Source organism: Colletes latitarsis, unplaced genomic scaffold, assembly GCF_051014445.1.
Source record: "Colletes latitarsis isolate SP2378_abdomen unplaced genomic scaffold, iyColLati1 scaffold0002, whole genome shotgun sequence".
NCBI lineage: Eukaryota > Metazoa > Arthropoda > Insecta > Hymenoptera > Colletidae > Colletes > Colletes latitarsis.
The window spans coordinates 3,997,078-4,015,710 of NW_027488365.1; positions in this window are offsets into that span (position 1 = coordinate 3,997,078).

An 18,633-nucleotide genomic window follows, 5' to 3' on the forward strand; every position below is an offset into this window, starting at 1 on the left:
ACTTCATGGCTAGATCCTGGGCTGTTTCTGGATTGTATCACGTAGTAATGTGGTACCACGCTGAAACAGTCAACTAAACCTGGTTTCGATCAATATTTTGGAGGATAACGCAAGTTAGGTCTGGGATAGGTCTAGTATTTGCCCTCATCAGGCTCTTACTTTCGCATATTTCTCAAACTTCATGGCTAGATCCTGGGCTATTTCTGGATTGGATCACGTAGTAAAGTGGTACCTCACTGAAACATTCAATGAAACCTGGTCTGGATAAATATTTTAGAGGATAACGCATCTTAGGTCTGGGTTAGGTCTAAGATTTGCCCTCATCAGGCTCACAGTTTCGCGTTTTTCACATACTTGTTGAACAGATCCTGGGCTTTTTCTGGTTTGGATTACGTAGTAATGTGGTACCACACTGAAACATTCGATTAAACCTGGTTTCGATCAATATTTTGGACGTTATCGCACGTCAGGGCTAGGTTTGGTCTGGGATTTGCCCTCATCAGGTTCATACTTTCGCAGTTTTAACATACATGTTGACCTGATCGAGGGTTTTTTCTGCTTTGGATCACGTAGTAAAGTGGAACCACACTAAAACAGTCAGTTAAACCTGGACACGACCAATATTTTAGAGGATAACGCATGTTAGGTCTAGGTTAGGCCTGGGATTTGCCCTCATCAGGCTCAAACTTTCGCATATTTTTCATACCTGTTGGGCAGATCCTTGGATTTTACTGGATTGGATCACGTAGTAATGTGGTACCACTCTGAAACAGCCGATTAAACCTGGTTTTGATCAATATTTTTGATGATAACGCATGTTAGGTCTGGGTTAGGTCTAGGATTTGCCTTCATCAGACCCATACTTTCGCATTCTTCACATACTTGTTGAACAGATCCTGGGTTATTTCTGGTTTGGATCACGTAGTAAAGTGGTACCACACTGAAACAGTCGATTAATCCTGGTCTCCAACAATATTTTAGAGGATAACGCATGTTAGGTCTAGGTTAGGCCTGGGATTTGCCCTCATCAGACTCATACTTTCGCATTTTTCACATAGTTGTACAGATCCTGGGTTTTCTCTGGCTTGAATCACGTGGTAATGTGGTACCACACTGATAGAGTCCATGAAACCTGGTTTCGATCAATATTTTAGAGGATAACGGATGTTAGGTCTATGTTAGGCCTGGGATATGCCCTGATCAGACTCAAACTTTCGCATATTTCTCATACTTGTTGTACAGATCCTGGGTTTTCTCAGGCTTGAATCACGTGGTAATGTGGTACCACACTGGTAGAGTCCATGAAACCTGGTTTCGATCAATATTTTAGAGGATAACGGATGTTAGGTCTATGTTAGGCCTGGGATATGCCCTGATCAGACTCAAACTTTCGCATATTTCTCATACATGTTGGCCAAATCCTGGGCTATTTCTGGTTTGGATCAGGTAGTAATGTGGTACCACTCTGAAACAGTCGATTAAAACTGGCTTCGATCAATATTTTTGAGGGTAACGCATGTTAGGTCTGGGTTAGGTCTAGGATTTGCTCTCATCTGGCTCATTCCTTCGCATTTTTCGCATACTCGTTGGCCAGATCCTGGGCTTTTTCTGGTTTGGATCACGTGGTAATGTGGTACCACACTGAAACAGTCGACTAAACCTTGTTTCGATCAATATTTTAGACGATATCGCATGTTAGGTCTGGGATAGGTCTGGGATTTGCCCTCATCAGGGTCATACTTTCGCATTTTTCGCATACTAGTTGGCCAGATCCTGGGCTTTTTCTGGTTTGGATCACGTAGTAAAGTGGTACCACACTGAAACAGTCGATTAATCCTGGTCTCGAACAGTATTTTAGAGGGTAACGCATGTTAGGTCAAGCTTAGGCCTGGGATTTGCCCTCATCAGGCTCATACTTTCGCATTTTTCACATACTTGTTGTACAGATCCTGGATTTTTTCTGGCTTGAATCACGTGGTAATGTGGTACCACACTGATACAGTCGATTAATCCTGGTCTCGAACAATATTTTAAAGGATAACGCATGTTAGGTCTAGGTTAGGCCTGGGAACTGCCCTCATCAGACTAATAGTTTCGCGTTCCTCACATACTTGTTGAACGGATCCTGGGTTTTTCCCTGGTTTGGATCACGTAGTAATGTGGTACCACACTGAAACAGTCGATTAATCCCGGTCTCGATCAATATTTTATAGGATAACGCAAGTTAGGTCTGGGATAGGTGTGGGATCTGCCACTCATCAGGCTCATACCTTCGCATTTCCCACATCCTTTTGGCCAGATCCTGGGCTTTCACTGGTCTGGATCACGTAGTAATGTGGTACCACACTGAAACAGTCGATTAATCCCGGTCTCGATCAATATTTTATAGGATAACGCAAGTTAGGTCTGGGATGGGTCTGGGATTTGCCCTCAACAGACACATAGTTTCGCGTTTTTCACATACTTGTTGAACAGATCCTGAGCTTTTTCTGGTTTGGATCACGTAGTAATGTGGTACCACACTGAAACCGTCCATTAAACCTGGTTTCGAACAATATTCTAGAGAATAACGCGTGTTAGGTCTTGGTTAGATCTCGGATATGCTCTCATCACGCTCGTACTTTCGCATATTTCTCATACTTGATGGCCAGATTCTGGGCTTTTTCTGGTTTGAATCACGTAGCAATGTGGTACCACACTGAAACAGTCGATTAATCCCGGTCTCGATCAATATTTTATAGGATAACGCAAGTTAGGTCTGGGATAGGTGTGGGATCTGCCCCTCATCAGGCTCATACCTTCGCATTTCTCACATCCTTTTGGACAGATCCTGGGCTTTCACTGGTCTGGATCACGTAGTAATGTGGTACCACACTGAAACAGTCCATTAAGCCTGGTTTCGATCAATATTTTAGAGGATAACTTATGCTAGGTCTGGGATAGGTCTGGGATTTGCCCTCATCAGGCTAATGGTTTCGCGTTTTTCACACACTTGTTGAACAGATCCTGGGCTTTTTTTGGTTTGGATCACGTAGTAATGTGGTACCACACTGAAACAGTCGATTAGACCTGGTTTCGATCAATATTTTAGACGATATCGCATGTTAGGTCTGGAATAGGTCTGGGATTTGCCCTCATCAGGGTCATACATTCGCTTTTTTCGCATACTCGTTGGCCAGATCCTGGGCTTTTTCTGGTTTGGATCAGGTAGTAATGTGGTACCACACTGAAACAGTCGATTAAACCTGGTTTCGATCAATATTTTAGACGATATCGCATGTTAGGTCTGGGATAGGTCTGGGATTTGCCCTCATCAGGGTCATACTTTCGCATTTTTCGCATACTCGATGGCCAGATCCTGGGCTTTTTCTGGTTTGGATCACGTAGTAAAGTGGTACCACACTGAAACAGTCGATTAATCCTGGTCTCGAACAATATTTTAGAGGATAACGCATGTTAGGTCTGGGATAGGTCTGGGATTTGCCCTCATCAGGCTAATAGTTTCGCGTTTTTCACATACTTGTTGAACAGATCCCGGGCTTTTTTTGGTTTGGATCACGTAGTAAAGTGGTACCACACTGAAACAGTCGATTAATCCTGGTCTCGAACAATATTATAGACGATATCGCATGTTAGGTCTGGGATAGGTCTGGGATTTGCCCTTATCAGGGTCATACTTTCGCATTTTTCGCATACTCGTTGGCCAGATCCTGGGCTTTTTCTGGTTTGGATCACGTAGTAAAGTGGTACCACACTGAAACAGTCGATTAATCCTGGTCTCGAACAATATCTTAGACGATATCGCATGTTAGGTCAGGTATAGGTCTGGGATTTGCCCTCATCAGGGTCATACTTTCGCATTTTTCACATACTTGTTGAACAGAACCCTGGCTTTTTCTGGTTTGGATCACGTAGTAATGTGGTACCACACTGAAACAGTCGATTAATCCCGGTCTCGATCAATATTTTATACGATAACGAAAGTTAGGTTTGGGATAGCTGTGGGTTCTGCCCTCACCAGGCTCATACCTTCGCATTTCTCACATACTTGTTGGCCAGATCCTGAGCTTTCACTTGTCTGGATCTCGTAGTAATGTGGTACCACACTGAAACAGTCCATTAAACCTGGTTTCGATCAATATTTTAGAGGAGAACTCATGCTAGGTCTAGGTTAGGCCTAGGATTTGCCCTCATCAGACCCATGCATTCGTATTCCTCACATACTAGTTGAACAGTTCCTGGGTTATTTCTGGTTTGGATCAGGTAGTAATGTGGTACCACTCTGAAACAATCGATTAAGACTGGTTTCGATCAATATTTTAGATGATAACGCATGTTAGGTCTGGGTTAGGTCTAGGATTTGCCCACATCTGGCTCATTCTTTCGCATTTTTCGCATACTCGTTGGCCAGATCCTGGGGTTTTTCTGGTTTGGATCACGTAGTAATGTGGCACCACACTAAAACAGTCGATTAAACCTGGTTTCGATCAATATTTTAGACGATATCGCATGTTAGGTCTGGGATAGGTCTGGGATTTGCCCTCATCAGGGTCATACTTTCGCATACTTCACATACTAGTTGTACAGTTCCTGGGTTATTTCTGGTTTGGATCAGCTAGTAATGTGGTACCACACTGAAACAGTCGATTAAACCTGGTTTCCATCAATATTTTTGAGGGTAACGCATGTTAGGTCTAGGTTAGGCCTGGGATTTTCACTCATCAGACTCATACTTTCGCATTCTTCACATACTTGTTGAACAGATCCTGGGTTTTTCCCTGGTCTGGATCACGTAGTAATGTGGTACCACACTGTAACATTCAATTAAACCTGGTCTTGATAGATATTTTAGAGGATAACGCATGTTAGGTCTGGCATAGGTCTGGAATTTGCCCTCATCAGGCTCATACCTTCGCATTTCTCACATCCTTTTGGCCAGATCCTGGGCTTTCACTGGTCTGGATCACGTAGTAATGTGGTACCACACTGAAAGAGTCCATTAAACCTGGTTTCGATCAATATTTTAGAGGATAACGCATGTTAGGTCTAGGTTAGGCCTGGGATTTGCCCTCATCAGACACAAACTTTCGCATATTTCTCATACTTGTTGGGCAGAACCTTGGATTTTTCTGGATTGGATCACGTAGTAATGTGGTACCACAGTGAAACAGTTAATTAAACCTGGATACGACCAATATTTTAGAGGATACACCATGTTAGGTATGGGATTGGTCAGGGATTTGCCCTCATCAGGGTCATACTTTCGCATACTTCACATACTAGTTGAATAGTTCCTGGCTTATTTCTGGTTTGGATCAGCAAGTAATGTGGTACCACACTGAAACAGTTGATTAAACTAGGTTTCGATCAATATTTTACATGATAACGCATGTTAGGTCTGGGATAGGTCTGGGATTTGCCCTCATCTGGCTAATATTTTCGCGTTTTTCACATACTTGTTTATCAGATCCTAGGTTTTTTCTGGTTTGGATCACGTAGTGATGTGGTACCACAATGAAACAGTCGATTAAACCTGGTTTCGATCAATATTTTTGAGGATAACACATGTTAGGACTAGGTTTGGTCTGGGATTTGCCCTCATCAGGTTCATACTTTCGCAGTTTTAACATACATGTTGACCTGATCGAGGGTTTTTTCTGCTTTGGAACACGTAGTAAAGTGGAACCACACTAAAACAGTCAGTTAAACCTGGACACGACCAATATTTTCGAGGATAACGCATGTTAGGTCTAGGTTAGGCCTGGGATTTGCCCTCATCAGACTCAAACTTTCGCATATTTCTCATACATGTTGGCCAGATCCTAGGCTATTTCTGGTTTGGATCACGTAGTAATGTGGTACCACACTGAAACAGTCGATTAAACCTGGTTTCGTTCAATATTTTAGACGATATCGCATGTTAGGTCTGGGATAGGTCTGGGATTTGCCCTCATCTGGCTCATTCTTTCGCATCTTTCGCATACTCGTTGGCCAGATCCTGGGGTTTTTCTGGTTTGGATCACGTAGTAATGTGGCACCACACTGAAACAGTCGATTAAACCTGGTTTCGATCAATATTTTAGACGATATCGCATGCTAGGTCTGGGATAGGTCTGGGATTTGCCCTCATCAGGCTCATTCTTTCGCATTTTTCGCATACTCGTTGGCCAGATCCTGGGGTTTTTCTGGTTTGGATCACGTAGTAATGTGGCACCACACTGAAACAGTCGATTAAACCTGGTTTCGATCAATATTTTAGACGATATCGCATGCTAGGTCTGGGATAGGTCTGGGATTTGCCCTCATCAGGCTAATAGTTTCGCGTTTTTCACATACTTGTTGAACAGATCCTGGGCTTTTCTTGGTTTGGATCACGTAGTAAACTGGTACCACACTGAAACAGTCGATTAATCCTGGTCTCGAACAATATTATAGACGATATCGCATGTTAGGTCTGGGATAGGTCTGGGATTTGCCCTCATCAGGGTCATACTTTCGCATTTTTCGCTTACTCGATGGCCAGATCCTGGGCTTTTTCTGGTTTGGATCACGTAGTAAAGTGGTACCACACTGAAACAGTCGATTAATCCTGGTCTCGAACAATATTTTAGAGGATAACGCATGTTAGGTCTAGGTTAGGCCTGGGATTTGCCCACATCGGGCTCATACTTTCGCATTTTTCACATACTTGTTGAACAGAACCCTGGCTTTTTCTGGTTTGGATCACGTAGTAAAGTGGTACCACACTGAAACAGTCGATTAATCCCGGTCTCGATCAATATTTTATAGGATAACGCAAGTTAGGTCAAGGTTAGGCCTGGGATTTGCCCTCATCGGGCTCATACCTTCGCATTTTTCACATACTTGTTGAACAGAACCCTGGCTTTTCCTGGTTTGGATCACGTAGTAAAGTGGTACCACACTGAAACAGTCGATTAATCCCGGTCTCGATCAATATTTTATAGGATAACGCAAGTTAGGTCTGGGATAGGTCTGGGATTTGCCCTCAACAGGCACATAGTTTCGCGTTTTTCACATACTTGTTGAACAGATCCTGAGCTTTTTCTGGTTTGGATTACGTAGTAATGTGGTACCACACTGAAACATTCGATTAAACCTGGTTTCGATCAATATTTTGGACGTTATCGCATGTTAGGTCTGGGATAGGTGTGGGATTTGCCCTCATCAAGGTCATACTTTCGCATACTTCACATACTAGTTAACAGTTCCTGGGTTATTTCTGGTTTGGATCAGCGAGTAATGTGGTACCACACTGAAACTGTCGATTAAACCAGGTTTCGATCAATATTTTGGACGTTATCGCATGTTAGGTCTGGGATAGGTCTGGGATTTGCCCTCATCAGGGTCATACTTTCGCATTTTTCACATACTTGTTGAACAGAACCCTGGCTTTTTCTGGTTTGGATCACGTAGTATAGTGGTACCGCACTGGAACAGTCGATTAATCCCGGTCTCGATCAATATTTTAGAGGATAACTCATGCTAGGTCTAGGTTTGGCCTAGGATTTGCCCTCATCAGACCCATACTTTCGTATTCCTCACATACTAGTTGAACAGTTCCTTGGTTATTTCTGGTTTGGATCAGATAGTAATGTGGTACCACTCTGAAACAGTCCATTAAGCCTGGTTTCGATCAAAATTTTAGAGGATAACTCATGCTAGATCTGGGATAGGTCTGGGATTTGCCCTCATCAGGCTAATTGTTTCGCGTTTTTCACATACTTGTTGAACAGATCCTGGGCTTTTTTTGGTTTGGATCACGTAGTAATGTGGTACGACACTGAAACAGTCGATTAAACCTGGTTTCGATCAATATTTTTGACGATATCGCATGTTAGGTCTGGGATAGGTCTGGGATTTGCCCTCATCAGGGTCATACTTTCGCATACTTCACATACTAGTTGTACAGTTCCTGGGTTATTTCTGGTTTGGATCAGCTAGTAATGTGGTACCACACTGAAACAGTCGATTAAACCTGGTTTCGATCAATATTTTTGAGGGTAACGCATGTTAGGTCTAGGTTAGGCCTGGGATTTTCACTCATCAGACTCATACTTTCGCATTCTTCACATACTTGTTGAACAGATCCTGGGTTTTTCCCTGGTTTGGATCACGTAGTAATGTGGTACCACACTGGAACATTCAACTAAACCTGGTCTTGATAAATATTTTAGAGGATAACGCATGTTAGGTCTGGCATAGGTCTGGAATTTGCCCTCATCAGGCTCATAGTTTCGCGTTTTTCACATACTTGTTGAACAGATCCTGGGCTTTTTCTGGTTTGGATCACGTAGTAATGTGGTACCACACTGAAACAGTCCATTAAACCTGGTTTCGATCAATATTCTTGAGAATAACGCATGTTAGGTCTTGGTTAGGTCTCGGATATGCTCTCATCACGCTCGTACTTTCGCATATTTCTCATACTTGATGGCCAGATTCTGGGCTTTTTCCGGTTTGAATCACGTAGTAATGTGGTACCACACTGAAACAGTCGATTAATCCCGGTCTCGATCAATATTTTGTAGGATAACGCAAGTTAGGTCTGGGATAGGTGTGGGATCTGCCCCTCATCAGGCTCATACCTTCGCATTTCTCACATCCTTTTGGCCAGATCCTGGGCTTTCACTTGGCTGGATCACGTAGTAATGTGGTACCACACTGGAACATTCAACTAAACCTGGTCTTGATAAATATTTTAGAGGATAACGCATGTTAGGTCTGGCATCGGTCTGGAATTTGCCCTCATCAGGCTCATAGTTTCGCGTTTTTCACATACTTGTTGAACAGATCCTTGGATTTTTCTGGATTGGATCACGTAGTAATGTGGTACCACACTGAAACAGTCGATTAAACCTGGTTTCGATCAATATTTTTGACGATATCGCATGTTAGGTCTGGGATAGGTCTGGGATTTGCCCTCATCAGACTCATACTATCGCATTCTTCACATACCTGTTGAAAAGATCTCTGGCTTTTTCTGGTTTGGGTCACGTAGTAATGTGGTACCACACTGAAACAGTCGATTAATCCCGGTCTCGATCAATATTTTATAGGATAACGAAAGTTAGGTCTGGGACAGGTGTGGGTTCTGCCCTCACCAGGCTCATGCCTTCGCATTTCTCACATACTTGTTCGCCAGATCCTGAGCTTTCACTTGTCTGGATCTCGTAGTAGTGTGGTACCACACTGAAACAGTCCATTAAACCTGGTTTCGATCAATATTTTAGAGGATAACTCATGCTAGGTCTAGGTCAGGCCTAGGATTTGCCCTCATCAGACCCATACTTTCGTATTCCTCACATACTAGTTGAACAGTTCCTTGGTTATTTCTGGTTTGGATCAGGTAGTAATGTGGTACCACTCTGAAATAGTCCATTAAGCCTGGTTTCGATCAATATTTTAGAGTACACTCATGCTAGGTCTGGGATAGGTCTGGGATTTGCCCTCATCAGGCTAATTGGTTCGCGTTTTTCACATACTTGTTGAACAGATCCTGGGCTTTTTTTGGTTAGGATCACGTAGTAATGTGGTACGACACTGAAACAGTCGATTAAACCTGGTTTCGATCAATATTTTTGACGATATCGCATGTTAGGTCTGGGATAGGTCTGGGATTTGCCCTCATCAGGGTCATACTTTCGCATACTTCACAAACAAGTTGTACAGTTCCTGGGTTATTCCTGGTTTGGATCAGCTAGTAATGTGGTACCACACTGAAACAGTCGACTAAACCAGGTTTCGATCAATATTTTTGAGGGTAACGCATGTTAGGTCTAGGTTAGGCCTGGGATTTTCACTCATCAGACTCATACTTTCGCATACTTCACATACTTGTTGAATAGATCCTGGGTTTTTTCTGGTTTGGATCACGTAGTAATGTGGTACCACACTGAAGCAGTCGATTAAACCTGGTTTCGATCAATATTTTTTAGGGTTACGCATGTTAGGTCTTGGTTAGGCCTGGGATTTTCACTCATCAGACTCATACTTTCGCATTCTTCACATACTTGTTGAACAGATCCTGGGTTTTTCCCTGGTTTGGATCACGTAGTAATGTGGTACCACACTGAAACATTTATTTAAACCTGGTCTTGATAAATATTTTAGAGGATAACGCATGTTAGGTCTGGCATAGGTCTGGAATTTGCCCTCATCAGGCTCATAGTTTCGCGTTTTTCTCATACTTGTTGGGCAGATCCTTGGATTTTTCTGGATTGGATCACGTAGTAATGTGGTACCACAGTGAAACAGTTAATTAAACCTGGATACGTCCAATATTTTAGTGGATACACCATGTTAGGTATGGGATAGGTCTGGGATTTGCCCTCATCAGGGTCATACTTTCGCATACTTCACATACTAGATGTACAGTTCCTGGGTTATTTCTGGTTTGGATCAGCTAGTAATGTGGTACCACACTGAAGCAGTCGATTAAACCAGGTTTCGATCAATATTTTAGATGAAAACGCATGTTAAGTCTAGGTTAGGCCTGGGATTTGCCCTCATCAGACTCATACTATCGCATTCTTCACATACTTGTTGAGCAGATCCCTGGCTTTTTCTGGTTTGGATCACGTAGTAATGTGGTACCACACTGAAGCAGTCCATTAAACCTGGTTTCGATCAATATTTTAGAGGATAACGCATGTTAGGTCTGGGATAGGTCTGGGATTTGCCCTCATCAGACTCATACTTTCGCATACTTCACATACTTGTTGAATGGATCCTGGGTTTTTTCTGGTTTGGATCACGTAGTAATGTGGTACCACACTGAAACAGTCGATTAAACCTGGTTTCGATCAATATTTTTGAGGATAACGCATGTTAGGTCTAGGTTAGGCCTGGGATTTTCACTCATCAGACTCATACTTTCGCATACTTCACATACTTGTTGAATAGATCCTGGGTTTTTTCTGGTTTGGATCACGTAGTAATGTGGTACCACACTGAAACAGTCGATTAAACCTGGTTTCGATCAATATTTTCGAGGGTAACGCATGTTAGGTCTAGGTTAGGCCTGGGATTTTCACTCATCAGACTCATACCTTCGCATTTCTCACATCCTTTTGGCCAGATCCTGGGCTTTCACTAATCTGGATCACGTAGTAATGTGGTACCACACTGAAAGAGTCCTTTAAACCTGGTTTCGATCAATATTTTAGAGGATAACGCATGTTAGGTCTAGGTTAGGCCTGGGATTTGCCCTCATCAGTCACAAACTTTCGCATATTTCTCATACTTGTTGGGCAGATCCTTGGATTTTTCTGGATTGGATCACGTAGTAATGTGGTACCACAGTGAAACAGTTAATTAAACCTGGAGACGACCAATATTTTAGAGAATACACCATGTTAGGTATGGGATAGGTCTGGGATTTGCCCTCATCAGGGTCATACTTTCGCATACTTCACATACTAGTTGAACAGTTCCTGGGTTATTTCTGGTCTGGATCACGTAGTAATGTGGTACCACACTGAAAGAGTCCATTAAACCTCGTTTCGATCAATATTTTAGAGGATAACGCATGTTAGGTCTAGGTTAGGCCTGGGATTTGCCCTCATCGGACTCAAACTTTCGCATATTTCTCATACTTGTTGGGCAGATCCTTGGATTTTTCTGGATTGGATCACGTAGTAATGTGGTACCACAGTGAAACAGTTAATTAAACCTGGATACGACCAATATTTTAGAGGATACACCATGTTAGGTCTGGGATAGGTCTGGGATTTGCCCTCATCAGGGTCATACTTTCGCATTTTTCACATACTGGTTGAACAGAACCCCGGCTTTTTCAGGTTTGGATGACGTAGTAAAGTGGTACCACACTGAAACAGTCGATTAATCGCGGTCTCGATCAATATTTTATAGGATAACGCAAGTTAGGTCTGGGATAGGTGTGGGATCTGACCTCATCATGCTCATACCTTCGCATTTCTCACATACTTGTTGGCCAGATCCTGGGTTTTCTCTGGTCTGGATCACGTAGTAATGTGGTACCATACTGAAACAGTCCATTAAACCTGGTTTCGATCAATATTTTAGAGGATAACTCATGCTAGGTCTGGGATAGGTCTGGGATTTGCCCTCAACAGGCTCATAGATTCGCGTTTTTCACATACTTGTTGAACAGATCCTGGGCTTTTTCTGGATTGGATTACGTAGTAATGTGGTACCACACTGAAACATTTGATTAAACCTGGTTTCGATCAATATTTTGGACGTTATCGCATGTTAGGTCTGGGATAGGTCTGGGATTTGCCCTCATCAGGGTCATACTTTCGCATACTTCACATACTAGTTGAACAGTTCCTGGGTTATTTCTGGTCTGGATCAGCGAGTAATGTGGTACCACACTGAAACAGTCGATTAAACTAGGTTTCGATCAATATTTTACATGATAACGCATGTTAAGTCTAGGTTAGGCCTGCGATTTGCCCTCATCAGACTCATACTTTCGCATTCTTCACATACTTGTTGAACAGATCCTGGGTTTTTCCCTGGTTTGGATCACGTAGTAATGTGGTACCACACTGAAACAGTCCATTAAACCTGGTTTCGATCAATATTTTAGAGGATAACTCATGCTAGGTCTGGGATAGGTCTGGGATTTGCCCTCAACAGGCTCATGGTTTCGCGTTTTTCACATACAAGTTGAACAGATCCTGGGCTTTTTCTGGTTTGGATTACGTAGTAATGTGGTACCACACTGAAACATTTGATTAAACCTGGTTTCGATCAATATTTTGGACGTTATCGCATGTTAGGTCTGGGATAGGTCTGGGATTTGCCCTCATCAGGGTCATACTTTCTCATACTTCACATACTTGTAGAACAGTTCCTGGGTTATTTCTGGTTTGGATCAGCGAGTAATGTGGTACCACACTGAAACTGTCGATTAAACCAGGTTTCGATCAATATTTTACATGATAACGCATGTTAAGTCTAGGTTAGGCCTGGGATTTGCCCTCATCAGACTCATACTATCGCATTCTTCACATACTTGTTGAAAAGATCCCTGGCTTTTTCTGGTTTGGCTCACGTAGTAATGTGGTACCACACTGAAACAGTCCATTAAACCTGGTTTCGATCAATATTTTAGAGGATAACGCATGTTAGGTCTGGGATAGGTCTGGGATTTGCCCTCATCAGGCTCATAGTTTCGCGTTTTTCACATACTTGTTGAACAGATCCTGGGCTTTTTCTGGTTTGGATCACGTAGTAATGTGGTACCACACTGAAGCAGTCCATTAAACCTGGTTTCGATCAATATTTTAGAGGATAACGCATGTTAGGTCTGGGATAGGTCTGGGATTTGCCCTCATCAGACTCATACTTTCGCATACTTCACATACTTGTTCAATAGATCCTGGGTTTTTTCTGGTTTGGATCACGTAGTAATGTGGTACCACACTGAAACAGTCGATTAAACCTGGTTTCGATCAATATTTTCGAGGGAAACGCATGTTAGGTCTAGGTTAGGCCTGGGATTTTCACTCATCAGACTCATACCTTCGCATTTCTCACATCCTTTTGGCCAGATCCTGGGCTTTCACTAATCTGGATCACGTAGTAATGTGGTACCACACTGAAAGAGTCCATTAAACCTGGTTTCGATCAATATTTTAGAGGATAACGCATGCTAGGTCTAGGTTAGGCCTGGGATTTGCCTTAATCAGACACAAACTTTCGCATATTTCTCATGCTTGTTGGGCAGATCCTTGGATTTTTCTGGATTGGATCACGTAGTAATGTGGTACCACAGTGAAACAGCTAATTAAACCTGGAGACGACCAATATTTTAGAGAATACACCATGTTAGGTATGGGATAGGTCTGGGATTTGCCCTCATCAGGGTCATACTTTCGCATACTTCACATACTAGTTGAACAGTTCCTGGGTTATTTCTGGTCTGCATCACGTAGTAATGTGGTACCACACTGAAAGAGTCCATTAAACCTCGTTTCGAACAATATTTTAGAGGATAACGCATGTTAGGTCTAGGTTAGGCCTGGGATTTGCCCTCATCGGACTCAAACTTTCGCATATTTCTCATACTTGTTGGGCAGATCCTTGGATTTTTCTGGATTGGATCACGTAGTAATGTGGTACCACAGTGAAACAGTTAATTAAACCTGGATACGACCAATATTTTAGAGGATACACCATGTTAGGTCTGGGATAGGTCTGGGATTTGCCCTCATCAGGGTCATACTTTCGCATTTTTCACATACTTGTTGAACAGAACCCCGGCTTTTTCAGGTTTGGATGACGTAGTAAAGTGGTACCACACTGAAACAGTCGATTGATCCCGGTCTCGATCAATATTTTATAGGATAACGCAAGTTAGGCCTGGGATAGGTGTGGGATCTGCCCTCATCAGGCTCATACCTTCGCATTTCTCACATACTTGTTGGCCAGATCCTGGGTTTTCTCTGGTCTGGATCTCGTAGTAATGTGGTACCATACTGAAACAGTCCATTAAACCTGGTTTCGATCAATATTTTAGAGGATAACTCATGCTAGGTCTGGGATAGGTCTGGGATTTGCCCTCAACAAGCTCATAGTTTCGCGTTTTTCACATACTTGTTGAACAGATCCTGGGCTTTTTCTGGATTGGATTACGTAGTAATGTGGTACCACACTGAAACATTTGATTAAACCTGGTTTCGATCAATATTTTGGACGTTATCGCATGTTAGGTCTGGGATAGGTCTGGGATTTGCCCTCATCAGGGTCATACTTTCGCATACTTCACATACTAGTTGAACAGTTCCTGGGTTATTTCTGGTCTGGATCAGCGAGTAATGTGGTACCACGCTGAAACAGTCGATTAAACTAGGTTTCGATCAATATTTTACATGATAACGCATGTTAAGTCTAGGTTAGGCCTGCGATTTGCCCTCATCAGACTCATACTTTCGCATTCTTCACATACTTGTTGAACAGATCCTGGGTTTTTCCCTGGTTTGGATCACGTAGTAATGTGGTACCACACTGAAACATTCAATTAAACCTGGTCTTGATAAATATTTTAGAGGATAACGCATGTTAGGTCTGGCATAGGTCTGGAATTTGCCCTCATCACGCTCATAGTTTCGCGTTTTTCACATACTTGTTGAACAGATCCTGTGTTTTTTCTGGTTTGGATCACGTAGTAATGTGGTACCACACTGAAACAGTCGATTAAACCTGGTTTCGATCAATATTCTTGAGAATAACGCATGTTAGGTCTTGGCTAGGTCTCGGATATGCTCTCATCACGCTCGTACTTTCGCATATTTCTCATACTTGATGGCCAGATTCTGGGCTTTTTCCGGTTTGAATCACGTAGTAATGTGGTACCACACTGAAAGAGTCCATTAAACCTCGTTTCGATCAATATTTTAGAGGATAACGCATGTTAGGTCTAGGTTAGGCCTGGGATTTGCCCTCATCGGACTCAAACTTTCGCATATTTCTCATACTTGTTGGGCAGATCCTTGGATTTTTCTGGATTGGATCACGTAGTAATGTGGTACCACAGTGAAACAGTTAATTAAACCTGGATACGACCAATATTTTAGAGGATACACCATGTTAGGTCTGGGATAGGTCTGGGATTTGCCCTCATCAGGGTCATACTTTCGCATTTTTCACATACTTGTTGAACAGAACCCCGGCTTTTTCAGGTTTGGATGACGTAGTAAAGTGGTACCACACTGAAACAGTCGATTGATCCCGGTCTCGATCAATATTTTATAGGATAACGCAAGTTAGGCCTGGGATAGGTGTGGGATCTGCCCTCATCAGGCTCATACCTTCGCATTTCTCACATACTTGTTGGCCAGATCCTGGGTTTTCTCTGGTCTGGATCTCGTAGTAATGTGGTACCATACTGAAACAGTCCATTAAACCTGGTTTCGATCAATATTTTAGAGGATAACTCATGCTAGGTCTGGGATAGGTCTGGGATTTGCCCTCAACAAGCTCATAGTTTCGCGTTTTTCACATACTTGTTGAACAGATCCTGGGCTTTTTCTGGATTGGATTACGTAGTAATGTGGTACCACACTGAAACATTTGATTAAACCTGGTTTCGATCAATATTTTGGACGTTATCGCATGTTAGGTCTGGGATAGGTCAGGGATTTGCCCTCATCAGGGTCATACTTTCGCATACTTCACATACTAGTTGAACAGTTCCTGGGTTATTTCTGGTCTGGATCAGCGAGTAATGTGGTACCACACTGAAACAGTCGATTAAACTAGGTTTCGATCAATATTTTACATGATAACGCATGTTAAGTCTAGGTTAGGCCTGCGATTTGCCCTCATCAGACTCATACTTTCGCATTCTTCACATACTTGTTGAACAGATCCTGGGTTTTTCCCTGGTTTGGATCACGTAGTAATGTGGTACCACACTGAAACATTCAATTAAACCTGGTCTTGATAAATATTTTAGAGGATAACGCATGTTAGGTCTGGCATAGGTCTGGAATTTGCCCTCATCACGCTCATAGTTTCGCGTTTTTCACATACTTGTTGAACAGATCCTGGGTTTTTTCTGGTTTGGATCACGTAGTAATGTGGTACCACACTGAAACAGTCGATTAAACCTGGTTTCGATCAATATTCTTGAGAATAACGCATGTTAGGTCTTGGCTAGGTCTCGGATATGCTCTCATCACGCTCGTACTTTCGCATATTTCTCATACTTGATGGCCAGATTCTGGGCTTTTTCCAGTTTGAATCACGTAGTAATGTGGTACCACACTGAAACAGTCGATTAATCCCGGTCTCGATCAATATTTTATAGGATAACGCATGTCAGGTCTGGGATAGGTGTGGGATCTGCCCCTCATCAGTATCATACCTTCGCATTTCTCACATCCTTTTGGCCAGATCCTGGGCTTTCACTGGTCTGGATCACGTAGTAATGTGGTACCACACTGAAAGAGTCCATTAAACCTCGTTTCGATCAATATTTTAGAGGATAACGCATGTTAGGTCTAGGTTAGGCCTGGGATTTGCCCTCATCGGACTCAAACTTTCGCATATTTCTCATACTTGTTGGGCAGATCCTTGGATTTTTCTGGATTGGATCACGTAGTAATGTGGTACAACAGTGAAACAGTTAATTAAACCTGGATACGACCAATATTTTAGAGGATACACCATGTTAGGTCTGGGATAGGTCTGGGATTTGCCCTCATCAGGGTCATACTTTCGCATTTTTCACATACTTGTTGAACAAAACCCCGGCTTTTTCAGGTTTGGATGACGTAGTAAAGTGGTACCACACTGAAACAGTCGATTAATCCCGGTCTCGATCAATATTTTATAGGATAACGCATGTCAGGTCTGGGATAGGTGTGGGATCTGCCCCTCATCAGTATCATATCTTCGCATTTCTCACATCCTTTTGGCCAGATCCTGGGCTTTCACTGGTCTGGATCACGTAGTAATGTGGTACCACACTGAAAGAGTCCATTAAACCTCGTTTCGATCAATATTTTAGAGGATAACGCATGTTAGGTCTAGGTTAGGCCTGGGATTTGCCCTCATCGGACTCAAACTTTCGCATATTTCTCATACTTGTTGGGCAGATCCTTGGATTTTTCTGGATTGGATCACGTAGTAATGTGGTACCACAGTGAAACAGTTAATTAAACCTGGATACGACCAATATTTTAGAGGATACACTATGTTAGGTCTGGGATAGGTCTGGGATTTGCCCTCATCGGACTCAAACTTTCGCATATTTCTCATACTTGTTGGGCAGGTCCTTGGATTTTTCTGGATTGGATCACGTAGTAATGTGGTACCACAGTGAAACAGTTAATTAAACCTGGATACGACCAATATTTTAGAGGATACACCATGTTAGGTCTGGGATAGGTCTGGGATCTGCCCCTCATCATGCTCATACCTTCGCATTTCTCACATCCTTTTGGCCAGATCCTGGGCTTTCACTGGTCTGGATCACGTAGTAATGTGGTACCACACTGAAACAGTCCATTAAGCCTGGTTTCGATCAATATTTTAGAGGATAACTCATGCTAGGTCTGGGATAGGTCTGGGATTTGCCCTCATCAGGCTAATAGTTTCGCGTATTTCACATACTTGTTGAACAGATCCTGGGCTTTTTTTGCTTTGGATCACGTAGTAATGTGGTACCACACTGAAACAGTCGATTAAACCAGGTTTCGATCAATATTTTAGATGATAACGCATGTTAAGTCTAGGTTAGGCCTGGGATTTGCCCTCATCAGACTCATACTATCGCATTCTTCACATACTTGTTGAACAGATCCCTGGCTTTATCTGGTTTGGATCACGTAGTAATGTGGTACCACACTGAAACAGTCGATTAAACCTGGTTTCGGTCAATATTTTTGAGGGTAACGCATGTTAGGTCTAGGTTAGACCTGGGATTTTCACTCATCAGTACCACACTGAAACAGTCCATTAAACCTGGTTTCGGTCAATATTTTAGAGGATACACCATGTTAGGTCTGGGATAGGTCTGGGATTTGCCCTTATCAGGATCATACTTTCGCATATTTCTCATACTTGTTGGGCAGATCCTTGGATTTTTCTGGATTGGATCACGTAGTAATGTGGTAC